The following is a 16,022-nucleotide window of genomic DNA, read 5'->3' on the forward strand; positions in this document are numbered from 1 at the left end:
AAAAAGGTTTTGAAGGGTAAGAGTAGTACTTTGAGATAGCATAACTCGTTTTTTAGAATAAAATTGGCTTACGACGTAATACTACACGAAATATAGTGAAAAATCGTGTTTTTTGAACTTTTAGGTTAGGATTTCTTGAAATTCTAGGGTGATGGAGCAATTCTGAGGTCAGATTCGGTTTCAGCGCACCAAAAACCTTTGGGAACGTACTGTCTGGTTTCTGGGCTATTTTCCTTGTCGGCTTGTGTAATTCATTAAAGATACTAAAGTTTCAACCAATAATTACACTGTAAGAAAGAAAAACTATTTATATAAAAATAATATGACTATGAATGTTTCAAATTTGTTAAATAAAACAAGAAAATAAAAAAAATTATTTACATAACATTAACATTATAATAAAACAATATTACAATAACAAAAACACTATATAATATTATATCTACGTTTATGTACAATTAAAAATTATATAATTAAGAGTTAAATTAAAAAGAAATTAATTTAAATGAATATTATATTATCAAAATATCATAATTTTATAAACTGATATAAAAAAGATTCATAGAGTTATGGTAACAGTGCTGTTTTCGTTCATTTGATTTTAGAATTTGACGTAAGTAACGTAATATAAAAGGTATTTTGATATACACCTGGGAAGAATTATTATTAGATTTATTATTATTATTATTATTATTATATATTAATTATTACAGTTTGACAAAAAACCAAGAGAACTTATTCTTGAATAACTTTTCAAAAACTGCAATAATTAAAATCAAACATTTTGAGGCATAGATGTTGTCATCAACTTTTGATTTGACTAGTAGGAAATCAGAAGTTTTACAGCGGAAAAAAAAATAAAAATACGAGGTGTTTTCAAAAAGTAAGGTGACTTTGTATTTTTAAGAAAAAATATTTATTTATTTATCAATATTTATGTTGTCCCCATCAAAGTAATTCCCCTCAGATACAACACACTAATGCCAACGGTTTTTCCAATCCTCAAAGCACTTCTCATAAGCACTTTTCGGTATAGCCTTGAGCTCTTCCAGCGATGCAGTCTTTATCTCTTGAATCGTTGCAAATCTCCGTCCTTTCGTAGGTCTCTTTAGTTCTGGGAACAAGAAAAAGTCACATGGGGCCAAATCCGGTGAATATGGCGGCTGAGGCATGATTGTGGTGTTGTTTTTGGCCAAAAAATCTCTCACAAGTAAAGATAAGTGAGCAGGGGCATTATCGTGATGCAAAAGCCATGAATTGTTTGTCCACAATTCTGGGCGTTTTCTTCGTACTGCTTCTCGCAAACGGCGCATAACTTCAAGATAATACTGTTTATTGACCGTACGTCCATATGGTAAGAACTCCTGATGCACCATGCCATGGTAATCGAAGAAAACAGTGAGCAAAACTTTGACATTTGATCGAACTTGGCGTGCTTTTTTCGGTCTTGGCTCATCTGGGCTCTTCCATTGGGACGATTGGACTTTGGTTTCGATATCATAACCATATACCTATGATTCGTCACCAGTTATGACCCTTTTGAGTAAATCTGGGTCGTCGTTGATGTCATTCAACAGTTCTTGAGCAATACTCATGCGACGGTTCTTATGGTCAAAATTTAGCAATTTCGGAACAAACTTCGCTGACATACGTCTCATGCCCAAAACGTTAGCAAAATTTCATGGCACGAGCCAAGCGATATACCAACATCCTCAGCAACTTCTTCACTGCTTGAACGTTTTCATCAGTTGTTGACGTGCTTGGGCGTCCAGAGCGAGGCTCGTCATTGGCATCTTCCCGGCCATCTTGGAAGAGTTTGTACCACTTGTAAACATTTTTTTTACTCAGAACAGTTTCACCGTATGCCACCGTCAACATTTCAAGTGTTTCGGAGCACTTTATTTTATTTTTTACACAAAATTTGATGCATATCCTTTGATCAATATTTTTGATAGCAAGAAATCGCCGAGCACGCAAAACACTTATAACCTTTACACCTCTCACAACCAAACAAAAAATGCTATACACTTGAAAGTTGGTACAGATGTTCGGGAAGAGTGTACCAGCATAACAAAACAAAAAAATCGATAATTGAAAGTACGTTGCCCGTGAAATTTGAAAAGTCACCTTACTTTTTGAACACACCTCGTATTTCAGGTGGCTCGAAAAGTCATTTTACTGTAAAAGTAGTGTCTGTCCGATGGAGCTTCGGCTAAACTCGTGCCTACGCTCCTGCGGCTATTAACCGAGATTCTTGATCGCAAGAAACAATAGACAACTAAATTCAAGTCACAAACGCAAAAAAACTATTTCGTACTCCTCTTTACATTAATAAAACAAATTGTATCTACGCAGACAGGCAGCATATTAACGTAGAATAGTTGAAAATAAATGAACTCACGAATAAATCTGGTTATTATATTAAGTTGAATCGCAAATTTATGGTTTTGCATGATTATTGATAGTACACCAATGGTGTACCACGAGTATAAATCGAGAACCATGGATTCATCAATATCCGCGAAACAATATAGAAGACCCTGTAATTCCATTGAATACCATAGGAAATAATAATGAACCATGAACTCATCGAGATCCCATAAAGTACTATGAAAAACCATAAAGAACCATGAATCCGTCGAGATCCGTAAAACACCATAAAACACTATGAAACACCATAAAAACCTTAAAATACCATGGAAACCCATGGAGTACAATGAGAAAGCATCGAAAACTGTGAATTCGATATACGTAGAATATCATAAAATACCCATTGCGTACAATAAGAAACAATCGAGAACTATGAAATCCATCGTGATCCGTAGAATATCTTAAAACACTATGAAACCCATGGAGTGCTAAAAAGAACAATGGAGAACCATGGCTCAGATGCTGCGCCAGTCAAGCATGACTTCAGGTATTGAAGTTTCATCGTGTTCACGATATGCGACGTATTACATACGAGTGTGTTGGATCCATCGAGGTCCGTGGAACACTGTAAAACACAATAAAATACTACAAATCTTATGAGTAACCATGGAACATCAGAAATTCATCGAAAACTGTGATACACCATAAAACACTAAAAACACAATGAAATTCCATGGAGATCCATGAAGTGTGATGAGGAAACAAGGAAAAGCATGAATTTATCAATATCCGTAAAACACCATATAATAAAATATAAACACCATGGAGTCCCATAAGGAACAATGCAGGACCATGAATCCATCTAGAGCAGTAGTATTATAAAATACTAAAAAACTCTATGGGATGGATCCATCAAGATTCGTAGAATACTATAAAACACAGTAAAACCCATGGAAACTCATGAGGAACTATGGAGAACCAGGAATTCATCAAGAATCGTGAAACACCATAAAATACCATGAAGTATTATAAGGAACAATGAAAGACTATCAATCCATCAAAATGCGTCGACCTTGCCATATCATGGGGAAGCAAAGTGAACAAGGGATCCGTTGAGATATGTCAAAAACCATAAAACTGTTTGCAAAATCATGGGGAACCAAGGAGAATGATAAATCCATCGAGATTCGTACAATACCATTAACATAAAATAACATAGAATCTCATGGGGACCCTGGAGAATCAGGAATTCATCGATTTCCGAGGTACACCATAAAACATTATAAAACACTAACTAATTCATGGGGAACCCTGGAGAATAAAAAATTCATCAAGATCCATGGAACACCTTGGAAAACCATGAAACCCACCCCGAACCCATAGAGTACTATAAGGGACAATGGTGAACTATGAATTCATCGAGATACATGGAAAACCATAAAACACCATCAAATACCATGGAATACCATAAAGAACAATAGAGGACAATGAATCCATCAAGATGCGTCAAACACCATAGAACATTATAAAACACCATGGAGTACTATAATGAATAATGGAGAATAATAGAAGAGAATCTAGACTTTTTAAACTATATATCACATTAGGAAAGCGATACCTAGAAGCATGAAAAAATAGGTATATTCTGTTCGACAAACCTGACATTTCTCCATTTTACTATACAGTGTTGGGGCCGACCAACAGTCGTCGTGACCACTTCGTGCCTACTCGCTTACGGCTCTTGACCACGATCCTTGATTAATTTCTTTAGGAAATACTTCAAAAATATTATCAACATGCAGCATTAGTAAACAAATTAGTAACAGTAAAATAAGGATTTCTTAACAAATGTTTATATGGAAGTATATATATAGATATATTCATGCACGCGTGAAGAGATATACACAGCTACAAGAGCGGCAGCGAAGGCAACTAAGGCACGCAACAAAGGCCGCATGAGTGCTGATGGTACGATTTCTAACACTAGTAAGCGGCTGGAGAGACAGAGACACATTAAATAATAATAATGTCCAAATCCACCACTAGATTTTTCGATAAAATAATAGAAATTTGTTTGAAATGCAATTGTTTAAACAAATTATGAAAAAATTTTTTAATCGAACTATTTTTTTTAATAAATATAGCTCATTTAAAAGCGAAAAGGTGTCTTGTAATTTGTTTATCAAACGCATTTATAGATATTTGACGATATTAATTTCTTAAAATGAAAAAAAACAACTTACTCTGTGAATCTTTGTTCATAAATTAATATAATCAATTATTATGATATATATTACTCGCAGACGTATTTTCTGCAATTGTCAATTCTTTTTCAGTGGTTCGTGTAAATGCACATCGAAATTACAATGGGCAAGTTAGATGTGGATTCGGACATTATTATTATTTAGTATATCTCTGCCTCTTCAGCCGCTTACCAGTATTGCCGCACTGTTAGAAATCGAGCCTTCAGCACTCCTCCCACCGCCGATGCTTTAGCTGCCTTCCCTACCGCACTTGTAGCTGTCTATATCTCTACGCGTGCATGAATATACACTGATTCTTTCGTTGTTATATATATATACATATATATAGTACTAATATATATAAATATAATTACCCAATAATAAGTAGTGTTTATTAGAAAACCCATTTTTCGTTAAAAAACTGTGTTGATACGAATTACCGCAATTAATAACTTTGAAATTCGCTAGGAACGGTGCTGGAGGGGTGGTCATTAGGGAGCGCAATAAACGAAACTTGGCACAAAAATAGATATTATTAATATTATAACGGGGATTTAGCTCCGTTTACCCCGTGAATATATAAAGTAATACATAGGGAATGATCGAGTAAACGAAGTCTGAAATTCCTGGACGTAGTCGTCCTCCCAGGTCCGGTGTTCGTCGCGTCGGCGACAGGACGGCCAGATCAGCGCAGATTCGTCGTGTCGGTTAAGGAACGCGAAAGTCGGTAGCTTGAAAGCGGTTGTCGACGTGAGAAAGTAGGGTGTACAAAAAAAATAGCGGGATATAAATATATTAGAACGTTTACAAAACTCTATAATTAAAAATAACAAAGTTAATTATAATTAACAAAGATGGTCGGAGGGAGGGAGAGAGCACGCTGAGCGAACGAATAAAGAAAGAGAGAGCAAACCATCAAAACAGAACTTACAAGATAGATGCCTAAACCCTAAGTTCGTCGACTGTTTCTGTGCAGGGCTGCGTTGCCGCGCACACAGAATAGATGAGTCGCCACGTGCACCACACAGCTCTAGCTCCTTCGACAGAAACAGTCCCTCGTACACCGGCAGACATATCCTCTACACCAGCAGCCTTAGCTCACGTGTCCAATCTGTCCGAGGAGTCAGACGACGTCGCAATCTGCTCCCCTAGTGGAGACACTCACAACGAGAGAAAGGTTGAACACCAAACGTCTCCCACGTAACTCCAGAGGCGAAGAAAAAGGGCAGAAGGATAAAGCTGAGGTTCGGTAAGAGAAACCATTCGATGGGACTCCGTCCGCTCACTAGCGTGTCGGAACAGCTACTCCTCGCTCCGTGGGCTCAACTACGCGATTCCGTCTCAGTGAGCCAATCAGTGCACGCGGTCACTCGCTAAGACGCGACTATATCTGTCTCTCTCTCTCCGCACCTTGCTGTCGCGCACGGAAGTGTCCCTGTATTCGCATCTCTTTCTCTCACCTCACTTACCTTGCAGAACAGGAGTATACTTACATATATAAATATACAATAAATAAACATAAATACAATAAATTCGTGAATACATAGGATAGGTTCGGAGAAACAGGTTACATTTTCTTATCGCTACTAGGGAGACAGAGACATAACGAGTCAGCAATTTCATTCGTTATAATATGTTTATCGAGGGTTTCTGTTTATTGTATATTTTTTTGTTAATAATAAGACAATCAGTTTTATCCCATGTCCCTATAGTCTGCCATGTAAAAATATCCTAAGGGTAGTTTTAAGGGCAAATATTGTACTTGCGATATATTATCTTGATATAAATCACTATATTAAGCGTTTGAATCAATAAAAATAAGTAATTTTTCATTTCGATTTTTTTGAGTTTTTCGTTATCAAATAACGTTACAAACTTCAGACTCATACTTTATCAGTATAGGATTGAGAAGACGAGAAAGAGAAGTGTTTCCTTCACTCTTCATCTCTCGTTTCTCGCCTTCGCGGGAGTCGTCGCATGAAAGAGCAAATCATATGTTATTGCGGTTTATTTACAGTAAGAAGAGCGGAGTATATATATATATATATATATATATATATATATATATATATATATATATATATATAAAGGATAGATCGGTGAGGTTTATTTTCATGCCAATAAGCAACATACTTTTTTCGCTATTGAACTGTTTATAATAAAAGAAACAAAGTGAATAAACTTTCTTCTCCGAAATAGTTTCTACAGAAATTGATTGAAATATCTAAACTCTCCTCTAATCCCTTTCAACTTGTATGGTATGCGTGGCTGTGAGCAGTACTTCAAGCGCTCTTTACATTCGAACAAGATTAAAAAGAAATCGGAGGAGAGTCCCCCGTGAGAGGAAAAGAAAGAAAGGACGTAATATTGGTGACACAGCGGTGGGTTCGGGATACTTTTCTCACAAAGGTATTCGATACTCATACTTACAGTCGTTGCATACTATGTTTATAAAAGTATACAAGTTGATATTTATTCGACACAGAATATTTCATTTCACCGATAAAATATTAGCACCGATAAGAATATACCCAAAACAGAACTATCATATACAAATTTCCGCAACGTGCCAACTATGTCGGGAAACAGAAGTGGAAGATCGACACCCTCTAAAGCGGGTGAACAGTTAAACGAAAGCCTAGTATGGGATGAAGATACGGACAAACGATGAATGGAGAATTTGCAACTCCGACTGTTTAAAAAATAATGCGAACTCGAAGAATGGCAAATAGTCTTCCGAGTCGGAGAAAGGCGAATCAAAGAAGTCAAGAAAATTCGACAAAGTCTCCATTGATCTTGCAGAAGAAAACATAAAAACGATTATTTTAAAAGTTTAAGATAGCTTTTGAGCAATTGAAAATTCAAAACCAGCTAGCACACCTTTAGAAGAGGAGAAGTGCTTACCTCTCTCTTTCGCCTTCGCTATTATGTATGTTGGTCAATTCTGCAAAAGGCAGTCTCGACTCGCGGACACGCGTATGCCTTTTCGCGGCTGCGGGAAGCAACATTTTTTATAGCAAAATTTATTATAATAAATGCCCAACAAACACTTTCCACCGTTATTTCATCAACAGGGTAGCCAGCAGATCTGCCGCACTACCACCCATCAGTTAGCACCCGAACATGCAAGAGAGAGAGACAAGAGAAAACACGGCACCGACTTCGATCTTCAGCCTCTCTGACGGCTAGAACTCTTCGCAATTTGACGTCACTGGTACGCTCCTTCTCGCTGACCGCCTCGCTGGTGTTATTGTCGTCGCTCGTTGTTCTCTCGCTCGTCCTCTCGTTCGTTTTACTAATGTTGCTGCCTCAATCTGTCGTTCCGCTCGTTGCTGTTGTTGTTGTTGCTTCCGCTGCTCTTCGGTTGTTCGGTACTGCAGCATCAATAAAGTCCGTTCACGCGCGCATCCGCACACCTCGCCGGTTATCCACACGCACCGGTGCCGGGTATCCTTCGGGACACGGCTGGGCGCGACCCAGCCACAACACTCCAATTCTCGTCCGCGCACTGGGCGTGTCTCCGAAAATGAACGTTGACGAGGTCGCGAGGCCAACTCCGGAAAACCGTTAACTTCGGTTTTAATTCGTGCGCGTGACTTTCTATGCTCAAAGCCCAGCAGATACTTTCTTCTTAAATTTTCCGCGGTGATCCGCAACTAGAGCGCTCTCTCTCTCTCTCTGTCTCTCTCTCTCTCTCTCTCTATCTCTTCTTCCTCCGCGCCATCTCGATTGCTCCAGCCGTCAGCTTAGCCCGTATACAACACCTTAAAACAAAAACCAAGAATTAGTGTGCGTGCCACACGCACACACTCTCAGCTTGGCGCGGCGCGCGAACATTTGCGAGAGCCAAACGGACGAAAGCGGCATAACCGAGATTCTCCGTTACACAATATATAAACAATGAATATTCTTTTCTATAATGACTATAAACAGTAGATTAGATTATTTATTTTAATGTAATTTGTTATGCTATAAAGTTCCTATTTAACAAGTTATGTCAAGCATTTGAAAGTAATTTATAGCATCCGTGCTGGATTTTTGGATAGATTTCACTACTTTCAAAAATATTAAAACAATATTTAAGAAAATTCGATACAAATAGTTATCCAAAAATGAAGTAACGCAACATTTAACTTTTTAAAGATTTTTTATGCTATTGAAATAAGATCGATAAAATATAATATATTTCAAAGATTAGTACATATATAAATTGTAATTAAGATTATTAAGAAATTTATTTAATTTGTTTTTTAATTAATTTAAGTTATGAATAAAATTTATGAATTATTTAATTGTGAAACTAACCTATAGCATTCGTGTTATATTAAGACAAACTTTATTACTTCTAAAACTTTATAAACAACTAATAAGAATATGTAATCTTATTATTTGAATATAGATATAGTAAAATGTCGAAACTAATAAGTATATAAGTTTTAAATAAATACTTAATACAAGAAATACAAAGAAATGAGTCAATTAATTTGTTGGATATTATATTTACAATATTTATGATATGTACATATGAAACGTATATGTAAAGTATTATCTGAAAAAATTAATTTATAATACCAGTGCCATTTTGATAGATTGATTCCGCTACTTTCAAAAGTTTAGAATCTCTATCTAAAGAGTATTGTGACGGCGGACCATTTTTAAAATTTTAATTTTTCGTAAGAATATTTTTTTTGTATAGCATCTAAGGCAAGCACGAAATGAGAACAGTTGCTTAATAGCGAGGAGGACCGAGATGAGTGTCAAGATAAGAATTTCCCTCGAAAAGCAATAAAATCCGTACTGCATCCGAGCCAGCGTTCTCTCACGCATGTAAAGAGCGCGTAGCCCCCTTGCACGTGTATAACAAGCGTCAACATGTCGATGAGAGGAGAGAGTGGTAAAACCGCGACTGCATCCTGTATGCTTCTTTTCCCAACGGATTTTTCCTCCTTTTAAGATGCTCAAAAATTTACCATTGAAATGAAATAAAATTTAAAATTATCCAAATGCAATTATTTAACTATCGCAATACATCCCGGATGAATATGACTTCTCAAACCTCTCATCGAGTTCTCATTTCAAAGTTAGGATTAGCTAGAAAATAAAAAAACGGAGAAAAATCCAAGATAAAAAATTATTATATATGCGTACTATGTTGTTAAACGGATTTTTATTGTAAAAAATTAGGAAATAATCGCCTTGTTAAGTTACATAAGTTTTTTTTCTTATATTAATACTCCGATTATGATTAGTGAATAATTTAATAAAACACCCATAAATCTGTACAATACAACGTGCGAAATAATAAGATTATACTTTATACTTATTATCATTATAAATTATATACTTATAATTATTTGTAATACTTATTTTCAATACAAATTGTAATCAACAGTAATTGCGAAAAAACCTACCATGTTGTCTCTAGCACTAAGTAACTTGTAAGTTATCGAGTTTATACAAAAAAATAATCTTTAAGTTATTGTAAACCCGCTTACTGGATAAATTTTGGTTGAAAACGGTACTCGAGGAGCCATCTCGCGAGCCAAGGCCTTTGCGTCCGCTCCCCCGATTTTCTCCACGCCCCCGCTCCAATTAAGGCCCGAAAACTCAGTGAGGAAAAGGAGAAGAGACAAACGAGCCAATGAACGCATCATCGCTTGCTCCACTCCTCCCAAAACCAAGACGCTGGGAGAGGGACTTACCACCCAGCCACCCCCAGTGTATAAAAAGAGATGTACGAGCCTCGAGCGACAGTTGTGGAGAAAAAAATTAGAGAGTGAAAAAGAAAATCAAGCAGTTGAGGAAATACCAGGCAGTGTCAAGGAAAAATCAAGGGAGTCGAAGAAAAATCACGCAGACTATCAGTAAGGAGCAGGAAGTCAAACAGCCAAGCGGAACGAGAAGACAAGGGAAAATCAACCGATTTACAACAAGAACGCACAGGCCGAAAAAGGCGTATTATAAAATAAAAAAAAACAGTAAGCAAACGAAATAATTTTTATTTCCTGTTTTTCAATCTTTCTTTCTTCTAGTTAAGAAATAGCTCGTGCTTCCCTTTCTTTTTTTTATTATCTGGAGACTACTTTTGATAGGCTCTAGGTATTAATATAATTAGGAAAACCCGGGTACTACTATTGATAGGACCCGTGGTGCTTCTAGCTCAAAGATTACGACTTTCGATCGGAATCTGAGAGCAGAAGTATAGGCTCTGTGGCACTATCCCCCTCGATTTAGACAATTTCTTGACGAGTGATTCACGACAGTTTAGGCGAGAAATCGCAGTTCTGGCGACAACGAAACCTGAGATTGCGCTAAGCCTCAGGCGCACCTGAGCTGTGTCGTTGCCACGACGTCACAGTATAGTAAAAACTGAGATTAAGGCACACAGTTGGTTATAAAAAGAGCAACAGTTGTAAAATACAACAAATAAACAACAAATAAATACAAATAAATCGTTAACGTCGTCGATATTTTTTATGGCATTGAAATTAGATAGATAATCAATGAAATAAAAGTATAAAATAATTTATTTGAAAATAAAGTAATCATGCACATTTTTACTTTATGAAAAGTGATTTTTGGAAGTATATATATATATATATATATATATATATATGACTATGGCTTTATTCAGAAGTTATAAATCGAATCAGATATTTTATTTTTTATTTTTGAAATTTTTGTCGTCTACAACATTGCAAATTTTAAGTTCATTTTATTTGTTTGCGAATCAAGTAGCTTCTCGATTATCAAACGATGATGAAAGCGGTTCCTAAGCTAATTCCACGTCGATGCATAAGTGACTCCAAGAATCATCACATTGTTAATCAGCTCAGGCTCTGCGCCAGTCAAGCATGACTTCAGGTATTGAAGTTTCATCGTGTTCGCGATATGCGACGTATTATACACGAGTGTGTTGAAAATATTTACGAAACTATCCTAATGTTCGTATTTACCCGTAAAGGTGGACAAATCTAACTGGAGTAGTTTAGCTGGATGATCTTCCGGTTCGTCGTCATCATGCACACATCGTGGAAGGTTACGTTATTCTTTACTCAGGAAGTTCATAAAGGCCATTAAGAATCCGTCGACAGTATCCTCGCAGACGTACTGCTTGTCAATGAACTCTGACAATCAATGTTCTCTGATAAGTACGTTTCGGCAGTGAAGGTAGCATGCATCGCAATGTCAGCATATATTTTGCGTGCTTCTATCTAGATCTCATTGATGGTGGTAAGGTGAGTTTAGACTGTTGTCTTATTGAGCGTTTCCGGAACACGCTCCCTTATTCACATACCAATCGACGGGATTACATCACTTTATTCAATTTGAAACGTTCATTCGAGGCACCATATTAAATTTCAAATAGCAATAATCGGCTAGTTATATTTCAACAATCGCTTGCGTTACAATTACTCTTTAATTTAATAATCACTAATTAGATGACTGGTATATTAAATGTATAAAAAATGATATCAGGACGCGAATTAAAACTAAACTTTATTCAGAACAAGAATACACTAATCAGTTCTAGTGTCTAGCCGGTATAAAAGAACTTCACTCATGGGTGGGTAAAAAGCTTTTTACACATGTAAAAACGCAAAAGAAAGAAGAATATCTATCGGAGACTCTAGAAGCTCAATTAGCCATTTCAAATACTCAGCAAGGAATGACCATTAGTTCATCGCTATACCGTACGAATCAGCATCGCACGAAAACAGATCGAAAAAGAGTGCCAATAAAAAAAAAAGACTATAACGTAATCCCAAGGTCTCGGACACAAATATAGCCTTTGCGGCGAAACCACTTGAGGATGAGATGAATGAAGCCGCCACATTGTTAAAGCCATAATTGACAAGAAATGAATTGCCTTTATACAGGTAAATCAGATAAATCGGAAGACGGACTACTGGCGGAGACTGACCGACTCAGTTTTCCAGTAGAAAAAAATTCTAGGAAAATCCTTACTTCTATAAGTTTTGTTTGCAGTAGTCTAATTGTGCAGTCTACCAAGTGCTCTACCGGTTTATATCATGAATTATTCCACATGTGTAAGTGTAGTTTTCTCTAACAATCAAGCTTAATTTTCATAAACCGGTCACATACTTTTTTTTTGACATGCAGAAACAAAAATACAAGAATTAGAAAGCATGTACTTAGCATTTTGCACTCTCCATCACTAAGAGCACAATATGTTATATAAAAAAGACTTAAAAATTATTCTATGAATAATTATAAATAAGTTTTGCCGATTCATCTAATCACTAATAATTTTTTCTACTATATATGAAATTTTTTAAATTGCTTACATTTTGTGAAATATTAAAGAAAAATGTAATGTTGCAAATAATTTTTTCAGAATGACTATAATATATATCAAGTTTCCACAAGAACTAGAAAAAAGTAGACAGTATAGGGTGTAAATTAAACTTTTTTTGCTTTAATTTATCAATAATTATTTAAAAACAGGTAGGTAAAGTCCTTAGTAACATTTTTCTGTTCAGAACATTCTTTTAGCTAGTCCTGATCTTCCAAAGGAATTATTTTATTTGAAATTGTTTTTTTTAAATAACCAATTTTTGAATAATAGTTGTGACAATAAATTTATTCCCATAACATTAGATCAGAAACTCGAGAAATATATTCATTAAACAAATTTATTAATAGTCATAGCACAATGGTATGCAACTTTTTTGTTGAGTTTTTACATATTTTGTTTACTTTTATGGTAATATATTATACATTAATCGTATTGAAAATCTTATTATAAATAGTCATTTGTCTGCAATACATGTATATATTACATTAATAAATTTATTATGTAAAGAAATTACTTGTGTAAAATTTTTCGAAATACTTTAATACACATTTCTATTTTTACAATTTGTTAAAAACTTATTTCTTTTTATGTTAACTTTTTAATTGATTATATAAAATAAATATTTTTATAAAATTCACTAAGTGTCAAATACATAACTAACATAAATATTCTATACAAGAATTAGTTAGAAATTAAGTGACATGGACAATAAAATGGAAGAAATATAATTGTTAATACTATGCATTTTGTTAACATAATTATATATAATGAATTGTATAAACTCAATATTGCACTAAAGGATTCTTCAACAATTTTTCAAATATTCTATTTACCTTACCATATTCATTTTATATATTGTACACAATATTTACCACTGTTTTAAATAAAATATTTTGTTTGTTATGAATTGTATATATATGTGTGTGTGTGTGTGTCTGTGTGTGTATATATATATGAGAAATTGAAAAATTACATTCAGTAGGCATACATTCTCATATGCTGAATACTAAATACATTTAATATATGTTCATAAATTCAAATAATCTTCAATTGGCAATATTATCCAAAATATCCTTTATTAATTACTTTATAATTATTTTCTGTAATAAAAGTTAATGTCTCAATTTCTATATTAGTTTTTATATTGGTATTATATTATTATTATTATTATTTTTATATTGGTATTATATTATTTATATTATTTTTATATTATTATTATACTATTTATGAACCAGCTGTTACACAAAATAAAAAAATGTTCAATCTTGTATTTAACATATTTAATGTAATTTAATGTCAAAAAATTTAATATAAAGTTTTAATTGAAATTCATATAAACAAACCTTGCCAAATATTCAAAACACTATTTTTCATAAGACTAAATTGCTTGGAGAAGCTCATCAAGTTTCATTTCAATCTTGAAACTATGTATAAAGCTTTGGAGACAGAAAATAATAGCTGGAGGAATCCACATATTTTACTAAATATTAGTTAGAATTATAATTGAAAAAAATTTTTATTTTACATATTTTCATAATATTTTCTTGTATCAATACTATTAACTTGAAATTGTTCAACTCTTGAGAATGACTTGAATTAAATTGCAATACACGAGAAACTTAACATATCTTTTATTATATCACGTCATAAACATAGTTCATTGTCATCTGAATATTATCACTAATTTCAATAACTGTAAAAAATAAAATTTATTGAAATTATTAAACATTTCAAACTTAAGTAGTATACTCATTGTATATATACCACGTTACGAAAATTTAACTAAAACAAATAATTACTAATTTATTTTTTATTTTATTTACAAAATAAGGAATAACAAATTTTTATACATACACATTCGTTATTATCACTATCCCATTGTCATTGTTATAACAAAATTCAACAAACTACAGTCAACTGTCACCTGTTCAACTCTGCTTAATCGTTGTTATCATTGGGTACACGTTGTCACAAAATATTATTTTTATTAGAATTAACTCTTAATTAGCATCAATTTTATTTGTACCATTCAAAAATGAGAATTTTACTATTTGTGTCCTTCGGAAAAGTCGAGAAAAAAGTAAAATGAACGAGATATCAGAAAATTTATACCACTGATACAAAAATAAAGTTTTAAAAGTTAGCACCCCTAATCTCTTTTTTTTCATATAATAAAAAAACTAATTATGGAATAGATTGTTCGTCATTTAATCAATAAATTTTGTTGTTGACATTTTTTTAGTTCTTTCAAAATAAATTCATCAAAGAATAAATAAATGGTTTTAGGCCCTAGCGCCCATATTTGATTCGATAAATATGGAAACAAAAAAATAATTAATATGTAAATTGATAGTTTATTCAATGAAATATGATAATTTATTGATTATTTTTGAAATAAAAAACATAAAACCGTCTCTGCCTATTGTTAAAGGCTAGCGTCCGCCAACCGATCTAATGTGCATGCCGCATGCTCACTTTTCCTCTGCTGTTGGCTTATCGCCCCTGTTGTGCAGCGACCAGTCCTTTACGATTACAATTTCCTAGTAGCAAATGTAGACGATCAGTTAGATACGTTAGGAGGATCCACAATATACTCGATGTTTGACTTTTATTCGGGATATCATCAATGCCTAGTTAAAAAAGAGGACAAGCAAATGACAGCATTCCAATATGACAAGGCCTTTTTCAATTTACAAGGTCGTCTTTTGGATTGAGAACAAGTGCGCCGGTCTTTCTAACATTAATCCGCCTTTTAACGACAGGAATGGAAGGAAGTAACTTTCTTCGATGATATTTATGTACACAGTATGACCATTGAGGAACATTGTGAGAGTATCACTGAATTAAGAAAAGCGAATTTGGTACTAAATCCGGAAAAATGCGAGTATTTTCAATCGGAAGTAGTATACCTGAGTTATGTGATATCGAAAGATGGTTTACTACCTCACAACGATAAAATTTTAGTCGTGCAACAATTTCCCAAGAAACCCAAGGAATATTAAACAATTTATTGGCCTATGTACCTACCACAGACGATTTATTGACAAATTTTCCGACATCGCGCAACCTTTAAACAAACTGTTAAAAAA

The 16,022-nt window shown here is 34.1% G+C and overlaps 1 protein-coding gene across 8 annotated transcripts in view; it reads right to left on the bottom strand.

Annotated features, from left to right (window-relative positions):
* LOC131663660 (alpha-(1,6)-fucosyltransferase) overlaps positions 1-15,033 on the bottom strand; it is a 553,369-nt gene extending 538,336 nt beyond the window's left edge. For 4 of the 8 annotated variants that reach the window (XM_058934178.1, XM_058934175.1, XM_058934179.1 and 1 more), the window contains exons 1-2: positions 14,788-15,033; positions 14,277-14,626 (exon numbers count right to left, since the gene is read on the bottom strand). The gene's annotated coding sequence lies outside the window, so the exon portion shown is untranslated. Of the gene's footprint in view, positions 1-7,517; positions 8,365-14,276; positions 14,627-14,787 lie in introns of those variants that run through there. The other 4 variants (XM_058934176.1, XM_058934181.1, XM_058934177.1 and 1 more) reach the window with 3 other exon arrangements.
* Positions 15,034-16,022: the final 989 nt, after the last annotated feature.

Source organism: Phymastichus coffea, unplaced genomic scaffold (genome assembly GCF_024137745.1).
Source record: "Phymastichus coffea isolate CEN01 unplaced genomic scaffold, Cenicafe_Pcof_1.1 PCOF00037, whole genome shotgun sequence".
Classification (NCBI taxonomy): Eukaryota; Metazoa; Arthropoda; class Insecta; order Hymenoptera; family Eulophidae; genus Phymastichus; species Phymastichus coffea.